At 43.1% G+C, this 16810-nt stretch overlaps 1 protein-coding gene across 1 annotated transcript in view; it reads right to left on the bottom strand.

Moving 5' to 3' along the window:
• Positions 1 to 9354, bottom strand: part of LOC124350187 — a 34142-nt gene extending 24788 nt beyond the window's left edge. Inside the window, exon 1 of the mRNA XM_046801231.1 lies at positions 8745 to 9354. The gene's annotated coding sequence lies outside the window, so the exon portion shown is untranslated. The remainder of the gene's footprint in view (positions 1 to 8744) is intronic.
• Positions 9355 to 16810: the final 7456 nt, after the last annotated feature.

The raw sequence follows: 16810 nt of genomic DNA, 5'->3' as shown, positions 1-16810 counted from the left end.
AGCCATACACAGTATTAGTCTGCTGCATATGCCTCCAAAACCGAGCGACTGCTGACGGGAACAATGCCCATTTGTCATGCGCCCACGTCGCGTACACAACAGCCGGTAAAATGACTGAACTCAATTAATCAACCCAACGTTTTTCTTTTCATTTTTGTTGTACGTGTCAGACTCAAAATTTCTACCGAGTTTTGTCTATTTCTTACATATATTAAACAGGGTTCCCACTTGGTAGACAACAAATTTATAATAAGGAAACCGTACCTGACTGAACTTGATTGGAAGATGTTTGAAACCGAAGCTTGAATTATTTTTTGGGCCAAGGTCTTCAAGTGTTTGTTTTTGTGATTTTGCATGAAGTGCATCTTTTCTCCATGCCACTCAAGAAAAATGTTGGTTTACACCACCGACACTTGCAAAATTGGTTCTCGCCTTCCACTTGGTTCCCACCCACTCACTAAAATCTGCCAGGTAGAGCTCATTTTGCCAATCTACATTAAAATATGTAGATTTGCCACAACTTTCTCTGTTCTTCTTTTGTTTGCGAGACATCTTTCTCTGTATGCTTGTCCGTGTTGAACTATATTACGTGAATTTAACTGAAACAATCAACTTTACTAACACTGCAATCAAATGCGTCTTCAACACAGAAGCAATACCAACTTGTGGTCTGCTACAAGGATTGTCATTGCTCTTTCCCTCCAAAAACGTAAGGATGTTGCCATGTTGCGAATAAATTACGAAAAATTGAAAACTGCTAGGAAAATTTCGATTTTCCAAGAGTTTCCAAAAAAAAGGTAAAGAAAAGAACTCAAAGACCGTTTTTTAAGTCAACGACTTTTCAAAGAATTGATTACTGGTGGCAACCCTGATTAAAGTTTTCGTGTTTTAATTTGCTCAAGGAATTTTCATATTGTGCGCGGGTATTTTTGACGCAACTCAGTTTTTGCTGTCAAAGTTCGCCACAAAACGGGAAAAGATCAAGGAAGAGATGAGAGAATATGACGTCGGAGGTATGAAGAAGAAATGATGGGGGAGAGCGAGTGGCTTGTCTGCGTGTGACAGGCCTCGGCGTTTCCTTTCCGTCATCTTTTTGTTTCTGTTCGGCTGCCGGTTTGTCTAATATTTCTCATGGACTCTTATTATTTGCCTTGTCTATTCTCTTCTCGCTTCCCTTCTCTTCAAAAAATAATGAGGCTCACTGACAACTACACGGTGCTTGCTCGCATAACACTGTGCTGCTGCAATCTATATTTAGCTGACGTGGTATTAGATTGCGCTTATTGCCCTGCCGGTGGATAACTCTCGGCTGGGCACCGCGAAAGCCGAGCGCGTATGCAAAGGGACTCGCATCTCCATCACTGCAAAGGAGAAATCTTTTTAGAGAGTATTCATGCCATTATGTACAAGACACTCTAGCCTCGAGCACATGTAGTCGTATTATAACACTTTGTGTGTGTGTGTAATACTCTTGAACCAACACGCAAAAGTTTTACACGAAAGTTTATCAGTCGGTCCAAAATAAAGACGGGATAGAATAAGTATGTGGAGCTTTGAACGGGCTCAATGAAAGACACTGTTTTAATAGAAATCGGTGGACAGAACAAGAAGTTGCGAGATTGAGTCGATGTTGCACGATTGTAAGTTCAATCGGAAATAGAAAAGCAAAGAAGCAGCAGAAGCGCTCAACTTTCGACGAGTTCATTCAACTGCGCTGGATCTATTCAGCGCATTAAACGTTCCTTTTGATTCTGTTGATGCTTTTCATCGACATTAACGAAGAACCACGACTATACCGCCATCAGCTAACCTAAAAATAAAATAATTGCGGCAGCAGCGGAGGTTTTGTAAATTATTGGAGCGAACAGCATATACAATATGACGTCGAATGAACAGAGTGATGGATTTTGTCTCTTTGACTTTGGTTTTTCTGTTATTGCTGCTTAAATAATGAGACTTTACACAAGCTCGTCTTTATTACGATTTTCTCTCTGGTCCTCGCGGGATTCTTAATCATCGGGACTCGTTGATTGCTGCTGCCGCACCAGGGACGGAGTTTGCAGTCGAGGCGACGAAAGAAAAGAAAGAGTCGGTCGAGTAATAGCAAAAATGTACGTATGTAGCAATGCGCAAAACAGGAGGGGGGGATTATGAGGCAGCAGAAGCAAAACAAAGCCGTTCATCATAAAAAAAGGCGACCACCATCCAACAGGAGGAGAGAAAAGGGGAAAAAGCGAACGGCGCGGCGGCTCTTTCATCGAGTGACGGCAAACTCGTTAGCCGCTTGTCAAGACGAAACGCCAACAGCCAAAGAGAAGAGAGGCGGAAGAGACTTCTTGTTTTCGCAGGATGACGTGACCGCATCTCCAAACTATATGCTGGAAAACGTCTCTCCTCTGTGTGTCTGTTCAGAAATATACCCGGCAGGAGCAGCACAACAAGAGAACTGGATGCTTCCTTCCAGCAAGCCGGAATTCTCCTCCTTCTCATTGCCCAGCGGGGTTTCTTCTGCGGCTGAAAACAGGATGAAGACCTCCGCTTTTCTTTTCACTTCTATCGTTTCGCTGCGCCATAGTCTCGTATAGTTTTCAATCTATACAATGTATAGTGCTGATGCGAGTGCAGCCTTTCTTCTTTATCGGCACAGCGGATCATTTCTGCTTCTGCGCCCCACGTTTTTGTGTCTTTTCAAATGGGAACTCTTTTCATCAGTCATCGGAAAATATGTTGACCGTAACGATACGCCGACAGAGAAAACAAACTGCATAGGCTTACCACCAGTGTCTATTATGTACACGATTGACAGAACAAGATTATTAATCCGATGACAAGAGAACGCTTTCGCCTACACTTGGGAAAAGATAATCAGTCGGTTTCTCCTGATGATTCTTAACTAAAAATCCTTTCCCTTTTTCGTCCATTTTGATCGTTCGGCGCTGTTGTTCGTTCACTTGTTTACGTACTCCACAACATTAGACGAGTCTGCTTAACAAATAAAAGTATCCGAGACAGTTTGAAAGTCTGAACTTGTCAATCTAAAAAGCCACGGAATAAAAGTTGCGGTCAAAACAACGTACGCCATGGCTATTGTCCAACGCATCTGTCAAATTTGGGTTTTTGTGTCGTATTTCTCTTCGTTCGTACAATATCCTGCGCTCACACACGACACACCATGCAACTGCCTTCCGATTCTCTAGAACATTATTAAATACAGCTCATGTTTACGTTTTATTCTTTTCTTCCTTTCTCCTTTCGTTCGTAATCTAAACAGAATGAAACCCCACAGACATCTCGTCCAAGGTTCTTTTTCCTATGCATTCACTTGGCGGCTGCGTGATTGAATAGTATCACATTATCACACAGAAATAAACAACAGTATTCCATACAATCTATCGCAAGAAGTTGATTCTTGAGACCCCCAGCAGCACTATGTCTCTGTTAATTGTGAGGGCACAATGTATGCTCGGGTCATCAACATCTTCTTCCGTTTCTTTTCAAAATATTCGACTTGTGGGAGAATCAAAGCGAATCAAAGCGAGCGCTGTGGGGTGGAGAAAAGAAAAATAGAAAAAAAAAATGTTTCTGATATTTCCAGATGAAAAAGCGGCGATAAAGGAAAGACTTGAGGGAAATCGACAAGAGAAAAGAGAAAGTTTAGAACGCACGCCCAGTATACGTCGCCCCCACTGATAGGAAGCAGCACGCTCGATTGGTCGATTCCTGGCTGTCAATAATATAGCCGTCATTGGAAGAGGCTTTGGCTGGACTTGGTTTCTAAACGTCTTACGTCCTAAATGCAACTACAATCTAAAAAGACAACACTCCAGCAAAAATTAACAACCAAATACTATACAATTAAATCAAAATTGCTCTTTTATTTTCTCTCACTCTCTTGTAAAGGTAGCTTGATGAATTTTGAAAAATAGCCTGATTGAAAATGAACCCTCCTCTCCCCCCACCCTTCACGGACAAGTTGTTCGTTGCTTTAATGGAGGGGTTTTATTGTCGGACTCGGCTTTATTGCAAATGCCAATATCTATAGTTCCAATACGCTATAATGTACAGTGGGATGTGCTGGGTGTCGAGTTTCGTTTGCGGCTTTTCTTTCGTTTGTCGTCGAGTTTTGTTGCGGTCTCGTTTTCCCTGTTCCTATTTCCACAATATTTCCGACATGAATAGACAAGAGAAAACAAGACGCTCGCTCAGTATATTATATCTACTAGAATAAACTAGAAGAATTGGGGCCATATAGCAAAGCCGATTAATTGAAGGGAAGAAATAGATCAGCAATCTCTCCGATAAGAAATCTCCTTCTTTATTCTCACTGGCCCTACGTCTAATACTGGGGAGTAGGCAGATCTTTAGACACTCTATGTGATGAGTATCAACGCAATGTTAAGTACCGGCAATGCGATTGGCGGGCTGTAAGGGGAAAGATTGTTTCTATAAGTGATTGATATCAAACAAAAACTATACACCAGCTGATCGCTGACACTGCAACAAGGTAAACCGATTTGGACGAAGGAAGTCGTCGATTGCCTAGCTGCCATATCCGCTGGACATTTCGTACAAATAGTTACCATAATCTCCTCTTGCTATACACTTTTGTGCGCACTTGTGTATTGTATTGAACGCTTTCTCTATATAAATAAATTTGAAAGATTTAGTTTAACGCGGTTTCACATTTCTGGTCTATTGTCGGTGGGGTATACGGTTCTAGACAACAAATGCTCGATTTTGTATCCAAATAAAGATATCTGGACTAGAGTGAATTTTCGTAGGAAAAAGTTGGAGTTGTTCAAATTCCCTTTTTTAAACCGCAAACCCTCTCCAAACAAACAAACCAACAAAGCGAAAACAGCGATGAATCCATTTCTATCCTCCCTCATTCTTCCGGACGGTGACCATGGCAAGTAAAAAGGTAATGTGAGCTCCAAATACGTTTTGAATGCGCCATTGAAAAACGATACAGGCATTCTTTCGGCGTCGTCGAGATTAAATAGCCGCCGTCGATCGTTGTCGGTAATCCATCCAATGAACGAAAATTTTGAAAAATGAAAAAGATTGACGGAAATATCCGAAATATCAGCTTTGAAAAAATAAATAAATAAATCAGCAAACGGCACAAAAAAAAGGTTTGAATTCCGATCGAGAGCGGGTGGTATGGCGATATTATGCCATTGCTGTTTTTGATCGCGTTCAAGTACTTGATGAGATAACTCAAGAAGAATATCTTAGTTGTTTCTTTTGACTTCTTAAAAAATGAATTCTTTCTGTCCGTTTCTGTGCAATTGTACAAACCGATCAGAAGAAAAAACAAATAAAAAGGAACGAAGAATCCATAAACAAACGCAATAGTCAATTCAAATTGCCATGGACGAGAGAGACGATTCCAGAACAGACCCCGGCAATCCCTTCAAAGCAGCGCTATAGACACGAGCGATTGTGTCCGTAACTCTTATCATCAGGGACGGGCATCTTTCCTCTTTATGAATAAGAGCCGCCGTGATGGCGTTCACAAACGAATTCTATTGGTGGAAAGCGACGAGAGAATGGCCAACCCAACCGAGAAAAAGAAACTTATCTGTTTCTTCTGATTTCTTGGAAGGGATAGTGAATGGCAACAACAAAATAGAAATAATAAAATAAAAAAATGAAAAAATAAATCGTTGTGAAATGTTTTTCAAAGAGGAATAGAGCGAGGAGAATCTCCGGATGGGGGCCGCGAGGAACAGCCGAGACAGCACTCGAGTTGTGGGCTATAGTGATGAAAGCCATCGCTTTTTTATTATTATTTTATTTTTTGTTCCTCCTCTTTCTGTTCGTCTTTATTACACGGACTCGAGTACAAGGATGATGCAGCCAGGGCAAGAATATAAGGACATGCGTGCCAACAAATCACGAAAGACAAGGTCTTGACCTTATGGCCCTTTTGGTTTCATCCAGCGCGACTACACTCCCCAATCTCTCCAGTTGGATTCGCCATCGTCATTTTCATCGATTTCTTTATGCCACCCCTGAACATTATTCAGTGCGTTCTACAATATTCATGTCGATAATAATGCCAATGGATGGGTTGGCTGCAACTTGAGTTTATCATCCGGAACGAATTCCGTACAGAATTTTTGAAAAAATGTTCGAGCAAGAAAAGAATTCTAAAATGTAGAGTTCATTGTGTGTGGTAATTATTAAACTGCTATCGAATAATCTAGACCGTGTACAATGTAGGCTATAGAGAAAGTCAAGACAAAGAGAACATGGGGACGGAGTGAATAAGGCAGTGCTGATAGGATTACACAGCATGGGAAGAGATTGCGAGGGATCAGATTGTGTGTCCACACAACACGTAAAAACTAAAAAAAAGGGGAGAAGAATGGCTGAAAAATTCAAGAGTCACAGTCTCGGGTGACTGCGAACGTGTTCGCAGTTGAGCGACGTGTTGACGGTTTTATGGCCAAGTGAACAGCAGGGCCTTATCGATTGAACTATATGTTTTGTCTTTCCTTCGGGTTTGTCTGTTTCGAGTGTGGGTTATTTTTATTGAGCTGTGTGCTGTTGGTGCAGAGGGTTGAAACAAACGTCAGCAATTTACTTTTGTGAGAATGGCGCAAACTCAAATGAAAAACAATCGACGAGTCTCAATGGATGTTGTTTGCTCGAAAAAAAGGGTCGATTGGGTGTGATGCTGGGCAAAAATGATTTCAGCGACCTTATATAACCCTGCCTGAATAAGGTGACGCGGACTCTTTGGCTTCTATTCTCGTTGGCCATTGAGGCACTGACAGACCCTTCCTTTTTTAGTTTGAACGTAGGCCCCGAGTCAAAAGAAAAGAAAAAATGTTTCCGTTCAGCAGTCTATAATGCGAAGAAAATACTGTCGACTGAATATCAACTTATTGGCTTTTCTGCTGTGTGTTTGGCTCTGGGCTTTTGTGTTGGACGTTTGTATTGGAACTGTCATCAGCAAGTAGCTTGTTCCCTTGTCGCCCCTCACTCACTCGCTCGTTCCCTTCTCCATATAGTCCGTACAACTGCGGTGGCAAGGCTAATGATGGCACAGCAGTTGGTGTAGTCCTCCCTTCCCAATTGGCCCTTCACTTTCAACTTTTCAAGTCTCCCAACTGATTTGCCACAATATTGTTGCCGACGACAGAACTTTCCTTTCTCTTTCTCTCGTCACTTGCGCCCTAATACACGTCCGAACTTGCACATGCCTTGTTTTTGTAAAATTTTCGGCAATGGAAAACAAAAGTTTGAATCAACGATTTTAATCAAAATCTCATTCTTTCGAAAAGGCTTCAATTTTTAGCTGCCGTATCAGCTGTCGAGGGTCTCATTCAATTCAACACTAGCTCAAAAAAGATGAATAAACATTTTTTAAAAATTTCATTAAGGCAAACCGTTACTAATTTCGTCGAGTCAAATCCAGGCGAGAATCAGTGACAATAGAGGAACGAAAAAATTTTGAATGACAATAGCTGATGCAGCGATATAGAGAGACGGGCAAATCGTCACATGCATGGGAAATGGCTGCCAGTCGCAGCAGTTGTGTGTCGCACACAAGTCAAGTGAAGTCGAGACTAAAGAAATTTCAATAAAAAGGGCTATTGTGGCTTTTTAGATACGGCGAATACACAAAGTAGACGGGGGGATAAAAATCTGAAAAAAAATTCTTGTGTGTGTCGTCATCGGTCGACGCTTGGGCTACACAATACCCCCGTGTTGAATCTTTGGTATTATACAGGGGAAGGTATTGTGTGTCGAATCTCCTTGGGTTGCCGAGTGCTTCTTCTTTTTTTGTATGCCCAGTGCCTCTACTCGTGACGCTGTTGGGCGTCATAAATGTCAACGTGCCCGTGACTCCCCATGATCGATCCATTATTATTAGGTTCCATGCTGGGTGGTGTCGGCAGACGGGGGGAATTGAGGGGGGCGATTATGAACGCATCGCGGCTACAATAGCTCTATCGTGTGAGTGTGTTTTTTCTAACCTCTTCAATACTTAAGGTTTAAATACCAGGGAGAGAAAAGACATTTTTGAAATTCGGGGTTGAAATTTTAAAAAAAATTCCATTGGCAGCACTTGAATCAAAATGAATCAAACCCCTTTTTCCCTTGATTCACCCCTTCTAGCCTTCCCTCCTTTCAACTGTAAACATTTTGAAGTGCGTCTAAAGATTTAAATTACGTTTTACAGTTTAACTATTTCAATTTTTTCGTTTCTTGCGAAATCTTTTCTGGTTAATATTTCCCATAATTATCTTTCCCATTGTAACTTTTTGGCTACCCAATTTTCTCAGTGGCCTAGGATGAAAATAGGAAAAGGAGGAAAATGGAAATGAGGGTTGTCGTTCTCGTGTTTCGTTTGACGCGCAAATCAAGAAATCATCGCCACTGGCGCGAAACGCAATCCCGCCCAAAATATTAACCCCAAAAGTTTTAAAACAGACGAACAAGGAAACGGGGGAGAAAAACAAAAGGCAAATAAAAGTTTCGAATGTCAACATGCAGTCGAATAAGCGTTTCGTCGACCTCCTGTTTTAGTGGCCAGAAGCCAATGATGAATGTATCCCTTTCAATGTGCCTCTCTCACTTGAAAACAAAGTGAAACATAGGCCCTTTTTAAGAAAAGGCGTGAGAACTCTCTCGAATTGTTCAAAAACCCTTGACTCGTCAGCTCGACATTCTCACCAACTGTTGGTGAAGACGTCGTCTTATGTAATAGAAAATCAAAATTCACTTACCAATTAGTGATGATGGGATGATGAGAAATGGCCCCAGGATTTCGACTGATGACTCTAGATGATGGGCGAATCAGTTTCTCCTCAATTCAACTGAACTCAAAGTCAAATTGAAAACGTTTGGCACTTGGAAAGCGACGATGAAAAATGTGGCGCGTTGCAATGTCCAACACTTTCAGCAGATGAATGAAGAAACGCCCGACAGTTTCGTTGTCGGTTTTTTCTTATTGTTGTTCAGTTTTCTTTTAGCAACAGGTGCAAGTGAACGGCTGGTGGAATTGGTAGGTTGGGTGTCGGCACCATAGAAGTCCAGGTAACGCGTTCGAGTTGTTCAATTCATGGAGTCGCTCACGTGGTCGACACAGACCTGGGCGCAAACAGCCGAAAACGTGGCACGGCGTGTGTCGGGAGGGAACAAAGAAGTTGAGCAACAGCAAAGTGACAAGTGTTCCCGTACACACTCGCACAGCACGAACGACAGGGCGTAGAACGACACTCACGAAATATGGGAAACGTTGACAATATCGTGCATAAGGTGAGACGAAAATGCAGTTGAAATTGTTGAGAGAAGTTGTGGTGGAACCGACCTGCACAGTCGGAGGGCTGAATCCCAACTAAAAACTCAGAACCGGCCAACCGGGCGGGACAACGAAAGGAGATGGTCTTATCCCTCCCTCCTTTTCTCTTCCCCCCTTTCGAAAGAGACTCGAATAAGCTCCTCCTCCTTCCCCTCCTTCCCGCTCAAATCGTTTCTTGGCTCTTGTTATGATCCGATTGTTTTTAAATTTCCCTCCAACTCTGTCAAAGTTAACAAGAGTTAACACACGATAATTTTAAGAAACTATGGGAAGATATTTAACGGACGAAACAGTTATAATCTTTCGATTTGCAATTTGCAAATATAAATTGTTCTTAGCTCTGACTCGGAAGGACGAAATTAGTGACAATAAAACAGATTAATTAAAATGGAACAAGTAAATATACGAATAATCCCTTCATTGGACTTTGTGAGGTAAAAAAGAATATCCAAATAAGAATTTTTCGGTACAGGATGATTAATGAACGTGCGGAATGACTTAAAGATCAAGAGATTAAGACAATAATGCGTCGCCTGGCAAAGAAAAGACTTTCCAACCTAAAATACGATTACAACATCTGTTGGTTTTCTTTCTCCCTATATTGTCGCCGTGTTACTTATTAAAACTTTACATTTCTTCCCGTTCCTGATTACCTTGAAATTTTAGGTAAAGTTCACGAGGAACTGTTTTTGTTTCGCTATTATTCTCTATTATCTCACGAATGCAAAGTCATGCAGTCGCCTATAGCTGTAGCCATTGATTTGGTCTCTCAGTTGATTTTTACTCCACGTTATTATTCAATCAAAACTCTTTCCCGGTTATTTCTTTACTTTTTCACTTTGTCTATTAATGTCGAATGGAATTAAAAGTCAGGAAAAAAATGAAATTCTTAGTGCAAGACAATTTCGAATGTTGCAGTTAAAAAAGATTTGATTCGATTGTCTAGCTGGGAAACTATATGGGAGAAGCGCGCACGTCTACAAGACGCACCTCTTTTGGGTTCTATTCTTGTCGTGCCATTTGTTCCAGCCCAAAGTGTGGCGGAGGGTTGGAGGAGCGTGAGTGGCGGGATGGGTCTTGTGTGTCACGGCGCAGCCACACAATGGCTCGACCAAAGAATGGGCAGGAGGAGGTGGGTGGGAGGGAAAACGGGAACCTATTGTTGTGCTGTGCCGAGCAACCAACTTCTTGGCTGCTGCTGTGCTGCCGTGCTGGCCCATTGTTAATGCCCGGCTGGCCAATCGTCTGGGTCGCCTCCTCCGTGCATGCTCCTCCTTCTTCCTCCTCTTTTACACTCCTTTTATTCCTCCCCCCCCCTCACCCTTTCTCTCTTATACTCCGCCATCATCTCAGCTTTTCAATGTGCCCGCCGCGATTATTATGTTGTAAATTGGTGCGTGTTCGTCGTAAAACTCATCCGGCGAAACCAATTATCAAAAAGAGGAGGAGCAGACGACTTTGATCGACCGTGTTGATTCCGGCTCCGCTTTCGTGCGGCTGCGGCGGAAGAACAAGGGCGACGCTCGGCTCCGTTTTTGGTTCGACATAAATCGCTCGCCGCTAGGCAACAACTGACAACGAATTTTCCAGAGCGCATCATGCAGACAGCGCAAATCTATGGTGAAGTCATTCGCAATAAATGTTGTGTAATCGATTGAATAAAACGGAGGGGAGAAAGAATCAGATCCCCATTCATATCAATATGGATCCAGCCATCAAAAAGATCAAGAGAGACGCTTTGCTGATTCGCAGAATAAATTTAACACACATTTTCTTTTTTTGGAACACTGGTGCAGGTTGGATCCCGTGCTGGGTTACCGAGAAAACCTCGGCCTATATCCCTATTCCGGTTTGCTTATATTGAACCACTTGTTTCCTCTCCTTATTTCTTATTTGTTGCATCTTTCTGATCACTTTTCACAGTACAAGAAACAGAGGAGTGGGCGTGATTCAAATTGAAAGGACACAACGTTCAATTGAAAACAGGAGCGCGGAATTAACTGCGTCTATACTCAATTATTGACATTCAAGGAAGTTGGCTGGCAATTCAGTCTGCACGTTATTGTGTGCACTGCACTGTGCACAACTCGAAATAGGATCTGCTGCAGCCCATTTATTGATCCTGTTGGTTTGTCTGATGTAAAGAAGGGCAGCAATACAACCCACAAATGTTTTGGGGAGTTTTGCTTATATTTTCTTTGGCTCTGGTAAAGGCGCGCAAGTTAAATGGAAATTGAGTCCTTTTGTATAATGGAATTGCTGCGATGGTTTGATGATGAAACTATCACGGGACGAGAGGTCGTTGGTGGTTCTCCTAATGGCAGTGGCTGTTTCAACAGATCATTCTTGGAAATGCCTTTAACGAGGTTCATAATGAGCGGGAAACTGCGATGATGGAAACTGAATTTTCGAAAAATAAAAAATAAAACTTAAAGAATGTTGACATCGTGAACACCACCAACAACAAAGACAACACCCAAACCAGAAAGCGACCACCAAACATAGTACAGCGCAGAGCAGTTCTCTGCAGTGACTCTGTGATGCAACTCTGATCTTTTTGGGGCCGTCTGGTCGCGACAATAATAATGGCAACGACACACAGAATGTAGTAGTTCTTCTCCTATGGTTTTCTGTCCTATTTATTTATTTTCTTCTTCTTCTTTTTACGTGTTCTTGGTACATAAGACGGGGCCTTTTCTTTCTTTCTCATCGAGTGCGGCTCGACTGCGGTGTGATGTCAATGGTCGCTAATGCTCCTAGTCGTTAATCACTAGGCGCTCGACTCTCTTATATTTCTCCCTCTACTCTCGTCTGGGCTCATGTTAACGCCATGCAGAGAGTTGTCAACCAAAATGTCGCTACTTTTTCTTTTCTCTTCCTCTTCTTCGGCGCCTCTCCATAGTCACGCGACCATTGGGAACTCGCTCCGCCACCGACTCACACACACGCATCACAAACGCGCAACAAATATAACATCAACAACCGAATTCTTAATGACGAACACCACAACTAAACAGAAACAGAAAAATGGAATCTATTATGCAGCAGCTGAAGCAGTTACCAAGGTTTGTGGAACAGTATAATAAAAGGAAGAAGAGTTTTCTTATTGTAGAAATGGCTCGACGTCGATTTGTTTGGTGCAGACAGCGAAAAATGAATCGCAATTGCAGATTATGTTATGTAATCAAATGTAATCAAAGATTTGCAAAGCCTCGCAGCAGAGAGAAAAGATGAGAAAAGGCGAAGGAAATAAATCAAACTGGTTTCGTCTAGTGCTGGGTTGCGGCTCCCGTTCCGTTTGTCCGGATCTAATTGGAAAGCCGTGTCGGTTGCGGGAGAAGTCGGGAGAAGTCGGGTGGGTGGAGAGATCGCCCAGTCGGAAAGCCAAAAAAAAAGAAAAATTAAAAAAAGAAAATGAGAAAAAACGGCGGGACGAGACAATCTAAAGACGTCAGTCAGCATCAAAGAACATCTGCGTTATATATTGGTCTATACTGCTGCTGATGCTGTGCGTTATTCCGGGCCGGGCAGTCCTTTTCTCCATCTCCACGTCGTCGTTTCTTCTCTTTTTCACCAACAGTTTTTTGTGTTTCCACCCGAATCTTTTGCCGCGTTCCTCTTGTTTCGTTCATCATATCGCATTTCTCTTTCTTCAATTTTCTCTTCGTCTTGTCTCTTGTCAGATTTCCTCCAGAAGAAACGCCCAGGTTCCTCTCGCCCACCAATCCCACCGAGAGCCCTGCACCTCAAAAAAGATGTTGTACAGTAGTACCTACTATGCACATCACAGAGGATCGCTAATCACGTTCGTATAACTCATCAGAGCTCCTCTGTCTGCTGCTCAAGACCGGCCCAATTCTTCCTCCCCTTAAGTCTATTGAGGAGTTTGTTGTCAGACGTCGTCGTCGTCGTCGCCGGGCGTTGGTAGAAACGAAATGATAAACCCGTGGGCCGGTCCCTTTTCTCTTCGACTCGAAAAGTAAATGGAGTCGAATAAATGAAAGAAACAAACGCGTTCGGAGAGAAAAAGAAGAAGATGAAGATGAAGAAAGACGTCAAAATAAAAACGTGAACATCCATCATCGCCGGCGCCTCCTCCTCTATACGCCAGCGGCCAGCACAAATAAACGCGTCTGCCTCGTTCGCTGCTGCTATATACTCCCGTCGTCTTTCCCGTTTCTGTTTGGCGTTTTGTTTGTTTCCTCTTTTTCTCTTGACGAATATAAAAGTTGGACGAATACCATCAGACTTTTCCAACAACAACAACAACAGCAATAAGCAACAACGAATTTAAAGATGACGCAGCTCATGGGAGAAAAACCGTTTTGAATTTGATGGATTGTTTTCGGGAAACTGCTATACGAGATGATCCCAATGAACTCACAGAAATTGAATGCGTAAAAGATGATTGGCTTATAATAAACAGCATAAAAGCAAAAGATAATCAAATCAGTTCATTAAAAAGGAACGGCGGTCTAATTCTGTTGTCGGTTGCGTGCGCGGTGCTGTCACAGTCACGCGGTTCATTTCAACTTGAAATTAATGTGCGCGTCTTCTACACAAGTTGCCTATACAAGATGATTGTAGACTCCAGCCAGGAGCACTGCTGGGGGCGAGTCTCTCTAGCTAAAGATATCAGCGACAGCCGAGTGGAGTCGTGCATTATTCGTTTCATTTCTCCCGTCGTCAGACAGCAGCAAAGGCGGTCTATAGTGGTCTGTCCGCCCAGTGATATTGAACTCATACTTCTTTCCTGCCTTCCTTCCTTCTCCTTGTCTCCTTGGCGTTCTCTCTCTCTCTTAGCTATCGCCCAAGCTCCTTCTTTTCCCTCCTTCCCTCCCCAAGTCGCTCCTGATTCTTGTTGGCGTCTCTCGGTCCGCCTTGCGGTGCGGTTGCAGAAGTCGATTTCTGCGGGGGAGAAACAAAATAAGATGGTCGACGGACTCGAAACGAAAAATATCAAAGGGCGACAGATGCGTCCATTGCTTCTGGTGAGAGGCGAAAGCGTGTTGTGTGCCGTTGCTTGTCTTCATTTTTCTTTTCATTCTGAACTCACGACCGGTGACGTGTGCCCGTTGTGGAGGTACTAGAAGCCCCACTCTCTCCTATATAGGACTTGCCATTAAAAACAGATAGGACCGCCAGCGCGGGACTCATCACTAACCGGCCCAACGACCCCCTATGCATTCTCACCCCCCAAAAGATGAGCATCTCCTTTTCAGATGTGGTGGCATCTTTTTTCTTAACCGCATGAGCATTTGCCACTAGAATTCTCTCCCCACAATTGGATAACCATCGACTCCCTCGTGTTCGGTACAAGGAAACAAACAGACGGCCAATATGTGACGGCAGCACGAGCCATTTGGGCTTCAACGTCGGGTATACCCCATCCAGTTGCAAAGCCACTTAAATTTACATACGGTCGCTGTCCTTTTCTTTGAAAAATAGTAGCCTAGATGCACAGCAACAAATAAACCAAAAAAGACGCACCTCTCCAAGTGTTTTGCGTGGACCATTCGTCACCTTGACGGATCGTACAAAGGCCATTGGTTTTTCCTTGCCTTAGATTTTCCCAGGGGTGATTGCTGCACGACAACACGTTTCATGTCCCATATTTTTCTTAGATGGACGATCGTGTTTTTTATTTTGTTACTCTTGTTGCTCCTCCACGTCTATTTTGCCTACATGTGAATCCTCGACGGTTCATTATTAACCAGAAAATGTTTTTCTCGGTTGAAAGTTGTTGTCGAATCTTCCCCCCCCCCCTTTCAGGTTGTCCAGACAAACTGTCAGGTAACAATCAACTAGCAGTCGAAATCAAAAGTCATTTGTTCACTCCCGTCTTGTCATATAGATATCGGTTTAGTACCGACTTTAGATTTCAATTTTTTCTTTTGTATACTGTGATGCTGAGGTAGTCCGCATAGTAAGAGTTTAGAGAATTGAAACTTTGATTTGACCTGCCTGTTATTGCTAGAGCGAAACCAACTGCTGGACCAATACACTTGGTATTTCCTACTTCACCACACAGCACGGACCAAAGATAAATGGATAACGACAACTGACGTTTGATGCGACGTTTCATCTTTGATGTGCGTCTTGTGTTGGGGGTGAATGTCGGTATAGTAACGGCGATGATTTTCCTTCAATCTGAATAATATAAGACACGGAATTCATTTTAAGATTTCGATCAATGACATTTAAAAATATTGTTGCAGTGTCTACATGTGCGCAATTCGATTCTCTGGAACACGGAAATGTTGGTCTCCATTGCGCCGAAAGCCGCCGCCGGTTGATGGCGGACAACAGATCGAGGAGAGATCCATCATGCCAATATAATGGCGTCATTGTCAGTCCTGTTTGACGTGGATTGGATATTGGCGAACCCACCCGACCTGTCGTGCTGATGGGCGGATCGATTCAATGGGCCATTCATTAAAGATGATCGCTCTTATTTTGCTGGGCACAATAATAAGTGCACAGCATCAAACAGGAACTCTATAACCCTCCGATCCTTTCTCATTTCTTCGCTGTATAACGCACATAAGCGAAATGGATTCCACAAAGAAATCTCTCTACCCAAATATTTATGAATGAGATTTTGGATCAGGAATAAGAACATCCTAACGAACTGCCAGTATACACGTACACGTACAATTATTTTAAATTAAAACCAGCTTCAATCGTCATATACGGCTGAAAATCGACATCTTTCATTGCCCGAGTATAAATATTTTAATGTGGGGTATAACAAATACTTTGTTGCTTGGAACACACAACAAAGTAAAAGTTTAAAAAAGATTCAAAATTCACCGACATTAGGACTGCTGCATTTATTCCATCCCGCTTTTTGTTATTCCTTTTTCTTTCGCTTCGATGTTCAAGATGCACAAGACGCTCTATTCCTGCATCGTATTCAGAATGCAGATAGTCTAGCCTTATGTATTGATATTTCTTTTTTCCCGTAATAGAATAGTAGATTCAATTCAACGTCCATGTGTTGTGTATGGATATACAGTCGGCGCTCATCCATATCTCGGTCGCTTGTCTGATGGTGGCATAGACTCGGTGCTGGTGGTCCCACCTATACTTCCCTCCGCCATATGTATACGTTGGATGAGGCTATGGCAGCACGCGCATCGGGCAGGGGAGGGGAGGAGGGGGGCTATCGGGACGACGTAATAGATTGGCCATCCATCAGTCGGCTGCCAAGCTGACTGCCACCGTCTCGATCGCTCTCTTCTCACATTCATCGGGTCCCTCTCTCAATCTCGCCCGGTCTGCCGGCCGGCCTCTCTCCGCTTTTCTCTTTGCCTGTCGCTCGCTCGCCGTCGCTGTTCACTCCTCGCGCTCCGCCGTCCATTATGTTACGCGATCCCATTCTCACTCATCCAGCAGCCAGCAACTCTCCTGCGAACACAGCGGAGCAGAACAGAGGCGAGAGGAGAAAGCGCGTAGGCGCCGCGGACGACAATAATTGCTTCTCGCTGT

This window comes from Daphnia pulicaria, chromosome 7 (genome assembly GCF_021234035.1).
Source record: "Daphnia pulicaria isolate SC F1-1A chromosome 7, SC_F0-13Bv2, whole genome shotgun sequence".
Classification (NCBI taxonomy): domain Eukaryota; kingdom Metazoa; phylum Arthropoda; class Branchiopoda; order Diplostraca; family Daphniidae; genus Daphnia; species Daphnia pulicaria.
The sequence above is the reverse complement of the archived record's forward strand: the minus strand, read 5'-3'. Positions and strand labels throughout refer to the sequence as shown.